This window comes from Ctenocephalides felis, unplaced genomic scaffold, assembly GCF_003426905.1.
Source record: "Ctenocephalides felis isolate EL2017-DRISC unplaced genomic scaffold, ASM342690v1 CF-g0.4_SCAFFOLD_03573, whole genome shotgun sequence".
NCBI classification, from domain to species: Eukaryota; Metazoa; Arthropoda; class Insecta; order Siphonaptera; family Pulicidae; genus Ctenocephalides; species Ctenocephalides felis.
In genome coordinates, this window is record NW_020539727.1 from 2,365,768 (window position 1) to 2,374,284 (window position 8,517).

Consider the following 8,517-nt stretch of genomic DNA (forward strand, 5'->3'; position numbering starts at 1 on the left):
TTTATTATTTATTATTATGTAACAAATGATTTGATATCAATAAATGCATATTAGGTGATGTGCAATGTATATTTTATTATATTTGCATATACATTACATTGTATTACATGCAAGAATATTTTATAATATAATTCCAAATATTTAACTTCAGTTTGATTGATTTTTATCACACTTCTGACTATGAAGTGCCATGTGTTTCTTTAATTTCTTCAATTGACTAAATCCTTTATTGCATATTTCTCAATTACTAGTTTCTGTGCTTAATCAGAGTGTGACGTTTCAGAGTATCTGATTGTGTGAATGTCCTATTGCATACATTGCATTCATGGGGACATATTCCACTGTGTATAAGCATGTGAGGTTTCAGAGAACGTAATTCTTTAAATTTCTTATTGCATTTACTGCATTCATGATGACGCACTCCACTGTGAATGAGCATGTGACGTTTCAGATTACTTAATTCTGTGAATGTCTTGTTGCATATACAGCATTAATGGGGGCGCACTTCACTGTGAATCAGCATGTGACGATTCAGAGTACCTGTTTCTATGAATTTCTTTTTGCATATATTGCATTCATGAGTATGTTCACCACTGTGAATCAGCATGTGTTTTTTCAGATTACCTAAACGTGTGAATGTCTTATTACAAATATTGCAGTCATGAGGATGTACTCTATCGTGATAGAGCATGTGGCTGTTCAGACTACCTAATTCTGTAAACTTCTTATTGCATATACTGCATTGATAAGAGCGTACTCCACTATGAATCAGCATGTGACGTTTCAGACTACCTATTACTGTAAATTTCTTATTGCATATACTGCATTGATGAGAGCAAACTCCACTGTGAATCAGCATGTGACGTTTTAGAGTACCTAATTCTGTAAACTTCTTATTGCATATTCTGCATTCATGGGGACGTACTCCATTATGAATGAGCATGTGACGTTTCAGATTACCTAATTCTGTAAACTTCTTATTGCATATACTGCATTCATGGGGACGTTCTCCACTGTGAATGAGCATGTGACTTTTCAGATTACCTGTTTGTGTAAATGTCTGATTGCATATACTACATTGATAGGGGCGAACACCACTGTGAATCAGCATGTGACGTTTCAGATTACATAATTGTGTAAATTTCTTATTGCATATAGTGCATTTATGGTGACATACTCCATTGTGAATGAGCATGTGATTTTTCATTTTACCTAATTGTGTGAATTTCTTATTGCATATATTGCATTGATGGGGACGGACTTCACTGTGAATGAGCATGTGACGTTTCAAAGTACCCGTTTCTATAAATTTCTTTTTGCATATATTGCATTCATGGGCGCGTTCATCACTGTGAACCTGATAGTGTTTTTTCAAAGCAACCAATTCTTTGAATGACTTGTTGCAAAATTTGCAATCATAGGAACGTTCTGCTGAATGTATATTCAAGTGTATTTTCAACCCTTTTGTTAGTTTGAAAGTCTTATGACAGATTTCGCATTCAAAAGGGCTTTCTTTGCTATTAGTGGACATGTGATCAACCATATGCTCTTTCAAATGATGTGATTCTGCAAATGATCGATAACAAATGTCACATTCATAAGCTGATGTATCGATTAATTCCTGTTTGACTTCTTCTTCTACAGTCACTTCGGAATTCATGAATCTTTCTAAACACGTTTCATCATCTTCAGATTCAGATTTAACAATAGCATCAAGAACGCCAAATTCATCCTCAACATCTAGTTTAATGCCTTCTTCTAAACATTCCGGTGGCTCGATTTTAATTGCCTGATTGTTCACAGACATAATTATTTCGTCTGACATTTTTAAAAAGTTTCACTGTTTTTACTCACTAAATATACACAAAAGGGCTAAATAATAATCTAGTTGAATTTTAGTTTAATCAACTCAACTTTAGTTTAATCTCTTTTTCAATATCATAAATGATTTCAACCATTATTATATTGTCTAGGATTTCAACTATTACGTTTCAATCATTTCCATTCCATTTTCATTACATTCAATTATTTGACATTTGAAGCATAGAATGCTGGTTTTAGAAAGATGAGACAAGAATCGAATCGCTTTGTTATTTAACAAGCGGCGCGTCCATGGCGCGTCTTTTCCAATTCAATATGGCTCATGCCGCTCATGGCTCTCTAAAGCCGGCCACAGACGTAACTGTATACTTGCGCAACTGAATGAATGCGCAACCAGGCGTATTTTCACAGTGCCCACAGACGACTCAAGTTTATATTCAAGTATTTGCGCAATCGCAAGCATATCACAAATTTCAACTAAAGCCGGCCACAGACGTAACTGTATACTTGCGCAACTGAATGAATGCGCAACCAGGCGTATTTTTACAGTGCCCACAGACGGCTCAAATTTATCTTTTTTGTTAATTTATATATTTACAGCATCAGAAGAGAATTCAAAGTGTTCAGAGGTCTAATTTAATAACTTTTAATTGTCGATAACTTCATAAACTTGTATTATGAATTCGGTACAAAGTAAAATAAAAACGGGACATGTGCTGCCACACGCGGCCAACGAATGAACTTGCCGACTTGAATGATTGCGCAATTAAAATAATCGAAAAGTGCTCATGCCTACTCGCTTGCACCAGTCTGTCAATTTGCGCAAAAAACACCCATAGACGCTACAGAACCCTACAGAATACAGGTGCAAGTCACAGGTTGCGCAGTTATACAGTTACGTCTGTGGCCGGCTTAAAGGATAAAACTCAACCATAGACTTTATTGTTATATACTATGCTTATATACATGATTCGTCGGTGATAATGAACTTGAATGTACTTGAATTCTTTTATCTATGAATGATTATTCGTCGGAGGGATGGGGGGCAAACATAGAACAAATGACCTTTTTATCGTATTAGTGTTCCGCTCCTGTGATAGAGGGTTTTACTGTTCCCAAATTCAAAACGCCGTTTCTCGGCCAACGCGCACATCAAACCCGCAGGACCATTGTACGGTTATACTTGTTTATCTATGGTACGGTGCTATTCGATAACAACCGATTACGAACGAATACTTCAGAAAAACAAAAGAATTAATAATGAATTTCAATATGGCGAAGTGTCACGTACCACAGTGTCGAAAAAGTGTTGAATTAAATACAGTTTATAAATATAAAAAAATTCTAGCAGGGTACTAACAAAAGCAGCATGCGTTAAGAACCTAGGCTGAAAAGTTATAGAGGATTTGAGGCACATTTGAAACAAAAAGAAAGTGATTCCAGAATTTCATTATTTATGTACCAGAAATTTTAATCAAGATTCATTGAAGATTTTTTTTTGGAAAAATAAGGGTCGGAGATGTTCAATTTTTTAAATTATTTATATTGTTTGTTGTTAATAACTGGTGCAATACTGTGAAACTATGTCTCTCAGGAAAATATATGAATGAAAATGAACAGGACCCCATAAAAAAGTAGCTCTCGAAAAGTACAAGAAAAGTCGCAAGGCCAATAAAACTCGACTGAGGCAGATAAAAACCCGTATATTTTTCTGCGAATGTTAGAAAAATCTCGTCTATTTATTATTAGTTATATTTTATTTAAATTATGTAAATATCTTTTATTGATATACTTTATAATTTATATTTAATTATTGCTTAAACATTAATTTTATTTCATTTTAAAAATGTTTTTAATATATATAAAATATATTTTTTATGAGTATGTTTTGTTATCATTTCACATATTAAAATTTCAGATTTATTGTAACAATCATAGATAAATAAACATAAAATTATCTTAGAATTAAACCCAAGGATTTGGATTTATCTAGAATTGAACCTAGGGGTAAATTTTCATGCTACACTCGTCGCGCCTCTATAGCAGGAGCAGAAAATTAAAATTAAAATAATCGAAAAGCGATCCGGTTTGCTATCTATTTATACTTGTTTATTTATGACTCAACCGTTTACTTATCTATGTTTACTTATCTATGGACTCAACAGTCAACAAATGTTTTTATTCATAGGCGAAAGAAGAGAAGAAGAGTATAGTTTTTATCCTAGACAATATAATAATATGGTTTTTATTATCATCTATACAATAAAGTAACATGTAATTATTTGTTAAACTAGTTATAAGTCTTATAATTTTGCCTGAAGACTCATTTGAGGTGGCACTTGAGAAAATGAAGGAAGCACTTGAATATTCAGACATAACATCTGATGCGGAGGCAAGAAAAGTACAAAGGGGAGTTCGTGCGAGAAAGGACCGAAGTTCCAGTGACGATTTGGATCTGGACTCCGAGTCTAGCATCTTGCTTCCAGCTCCTGCACCAACAACATTATCGAGTAGATGCTCTACGCCTGTTGCAATTCATTCAAACAGTAAGATCGCATACAATTAATTTTTTAATTAAATATTTATTATTAAATGTAAATCTTGCTATATGCATTCATTTTTACTTTATAGACTTCGATAACGGATTTATTGGACAGAGCAGTAAGTAAACCCGTAAAGTTATGTTATGTTGATATTATTAATCTAAGATTTTAGATTCCACATCAGTAGTTAATAGTCGACCAACGCCAAATGCAAGGCGTCTAATTAACACTTGTAAGTAATCTACTAAAAAGTATACTAATGTTACATATCATATCATCTAATATTATATTTAAGATTGTGATGATGGGAATAAGATGTTCGACCATGGTGCTGGGAGCAGCACAGAGCCCATGGATGGGTACAAAAGTGAGTTATTTCATTACATTAATTACATCAACGTTAATGTACATTATGAAGTTAAGACAACTTTAAAAACAACAGACTTGGAGAAATTAATTTCAAGATTGGATACAAAAACCACGCAAGACAGCAAGTTCCAAGCTGTAATGGACAGCATTAATAAGCAATGCTGCCAGTGTAAAAAGAAGAATGATTTGCCTGATTATACACTGGCCGTGTACAATAAATTTCCGGTGTCGACAGAAGCAGTGCTTCAAGATGTGGGAGCAGCTATTGACAGATGGGTCAATAGCAGAAAAATAGGTAAATATGATGTTCCTCAATGGATAAAATGGACAAATCAATTACATATACTGTTTCATTTATAGAAAGCACGCCTAGGACGAATTGGTGGCGTGGACTGTAAAAGCGCTACCATAACCCTTTTAAAGAAGGTATTTAAGGATGTGGTAGCCTAGGAGTACAGCTAGGCTGGAGGCATAGCCAAAAAGAATTTTTTGGCCCTCCTAATAGTAAAATTAATTATAGGTATTAATTAATACATTAAATGACTTACTTTAAACTATTTATTATTTAAACAAATATTGAACCAATAATGTTTTCAGATATTGTATCTGAACAACATCAGCGTGTGACGCAGAGCCAAGTTGAACAGTGTGTCGAAGGATGGCTGTGTCATGACCATGACAGATTTGTCCGGAATGCTACGTAAATTGAAATATATTCCAGATATTTCCAAAATGTCAATTAACATTTCTTATTATATAAAATAAACCTGTAAAACTATAGTTTATAATAATTCAAAATTTGTTCTTTCCAGTGCTTTAGAAGGTGGTGATGAACCCAATGTGAATAATGACAATGAAAATAATTAAAATAAAAAATGAAATAATTAGTTTGAATTTAATAATACTAGATAATAAGATAATGATAAGTTTCAAGACAATGATCACCAATGCTAAATCATTGTTGGTTAAGTTAGTTTAATTTAGTTATTTTTAGTAGTGTAAATAAAATACTATTTAATAAATATGTTACATATGGAATTGCAGTTTTAGTTCATTCAATATTTATAACTATATGGATTATTTATTACAAATACGCACGGAAAGTATGCAACTATATTAATTCTTAAATTTATTATTAAGAGTTTTCATTACAATACTTACGACTATTAAACATCAATCTTTTGGCAGCAGGTCTAGGTGTGTACTGTATCGATGGTGAAGTTTGAATACCTAAAATGTATTTTCAGATAAATTAGTATCAATTAAAAACTGAATTTATTTAATATTTTCACTTACTTCTACGCTGTCCATAAATCATTGGTGTGTTGTTGGTAACACACGGTACCTTAGGTAAAACCCACTGAGCCAAAATCCGTAATATTTATGTAATTTTTACGCAAAAAAGTTACATACTTATGTCATTTTTACGTAAGATTAATGTAAGATATGTGTCATAATTTCGCCTATTTTAAGTAATGTGGATTAGTAATATGGATTACGAAAATATTTCATAATAATACGTAATTTTTGAAAAAAAAATGACGTGGAGGGGCCTTTTTTACACACATACATAAATACATACATGCATATTCGTATATATGAACACACACACACATACACACATATGCGTATATGTGAGCACATACATTCATGAACTTAGGAATGCGTATACACATAGTATGTACATACATATATAAGTTATATGTATGTACATATACACACACACAACATATATATATATATATAGATATATTATATTAGATATATATATATATATACTCTCTGAAAAATAAAGAAAAAGCACATTTATATGGTATGTTTATTTTTTCGGATATGTACACAATTTAACATTAACAAATCCACAAAGTAATAAATAATATTCACAATTTTTATAAAATATGTAATTACATATGACATATTTATCAACATTTTCATGTCAAATGGAAAATATGATAAATGATAAGAGAAATGCAAATTTAAAATTAAACTCGAAATAAAAATCATCGAAGTATCCTTTACAAAGTCTTCATAAGTTCTTCACTAAATATTTCATATTATGTATATTATGTAATTAGGAATTGTATCTTCAGTTAAAACTAAATGTGGTATAAGTCTATGATGTCTTCTCTACAAAAGCATTCTCGATATCTATTTCATGGCCCATTTGTGATGAAGAAATGCATCTCGATATAAATTATTAGCTTTCGATTTTCACCTGAAATGAAAAAAATGGTAATAATTTCTATTTAACTTTTAATACATATGTTTTTTATATACTTACCCCAGCACAAATGGTTTTAAAAGGCCAAGTGATTCTGTTATAAATAATTTGTCACTGATTTTTTATTAACAATAAAATAATATTTAGAATATGAAGAATAGAATAAAAGTTATTTATATATCTAATTATTATTGGAAAAAAATTTAATAACACAGACGATCAATTTTTAGGTTAATGGAGCGTTTTAGAGTAAAGATTTAACTAATCATGTAATTAAGAGCCTTTAAAATACATATATTATGAACATATATTTTCACATATTTAATATCACTTTCACATTTAATTAGCAAATTAAAAATATTAATTAGACACTACAAACACAACACTTAATTCAAAACACATGGCGAATAGTCCCATTTCCCATAATGCATTCAGGATAACTTGTTAAATCTGGCATCATAGCCGGCTAGGGCGGCCGGCGGCCGGCGGCTGCCTCGCAGGATTAACGGTACTTCTGTCGCTTAAGGCCGTTCATTGGTTTGACAGTTCGCTCATGAAACGAAATATTCCGAAAAATCACGAGCTGTCGATCTTTATGTAATATATATGAAATAAAATCCTCATTTTTCTTACGTAATATTTTTTGCAGGCGAATTACGTAAAATTTTTGTAATTATTTCGTAATATCTGATTACGTAATGTAGATTACATATTTCTTACACTAAAATTACGTAATATTACGTAACTGGTTTTAGTGGTATACTATGCTCTAATATCTCAACTTTCTCTCCACTGCTGTGGTGAATTCTTTACGTTCACGTCTCTGGGTTTGAACCAGTTAACAGTCCCAAAATGAATATATTCTCCTGGGTTCATAACTTTCGATACTCTATCCTTCTTGTCTTTAAAAGTGTCCGAGAGTCTGTTGGTATATCTTTAAAACACTCATGATGCTTTTTTAAAAGCAGTGCCGATACAGCATTATGAAGAACCTGATATGTAACGCCCATTCTGCTAAAAATTGTTTTACATCGAAGACTTCTGGTATAACTTCTCCATTAAGGCTATCCTCAGAATCGGAACTGAAATATATATTGATCTTTAAAACATCATTATTATTATAATAATAATGATGTTTTAAAAATTAATATATATTTCAGTTCCGATTCTCCGATTTATAAATAATTATATATAATTAAATTCATAATTACTAGATTCTCATGTCATGAGAAGATGTCGCTCCAAAATTATTCTGATTACATGCTAAAACTAAAATATTTACATATTTTTATATTATCTTTACTCTAAATAATTAGATAAAATTTAATTTATATTACCTTGAGCGTGATGATCATTAAATTGCATTCCAAAATCATTCTGAGTACTGGCACTTGTTGAAATTTAACACGATGGACATCACTGTCATTTTACACTAGAAAGAGTTAATTCTTTCTTTTTTCCGCGGTTATTCTTTCGAATTCCCAATCACCCTCCTTCTAAAATGTCGGTCTGTCACAAAGCCAATGGATTTGCGAAATTTTCTAGTCGACATATTTATATGGA

The 8,517-nt window shown here is 31.6% G+C and overlaps 1 long non-coding RNA gene and 1 pseudogene across 1 annotated transcript; one reads left to right on the forward strand and one right to left on the reverse strand.

Moving 5' to 3' along the window:
- Nucleotides 1–490: 490 nt before the first annotated feature.
- On the reverse strand, nt 491–1,825 carry LOC113389289 (annotated as a pseudogene).
- Nucleotides 1,826–4,465: 2,640 nt separating this feature from the next.
- Nucleotides 4,466–4,936, forward strand: LOC113389384. The gene is made up of 3 exons (XR_003368248.1): nt 4,466–4,596; nt 4,660–4,731; nt 4,807–4,936. It is a non-coding gene; the product is annotated as an uncharacterized LOC113389384 (long non-coding RNA).
- Nucleotides 4,937–8,517: the final 3,581 nt, after the last annotated feature.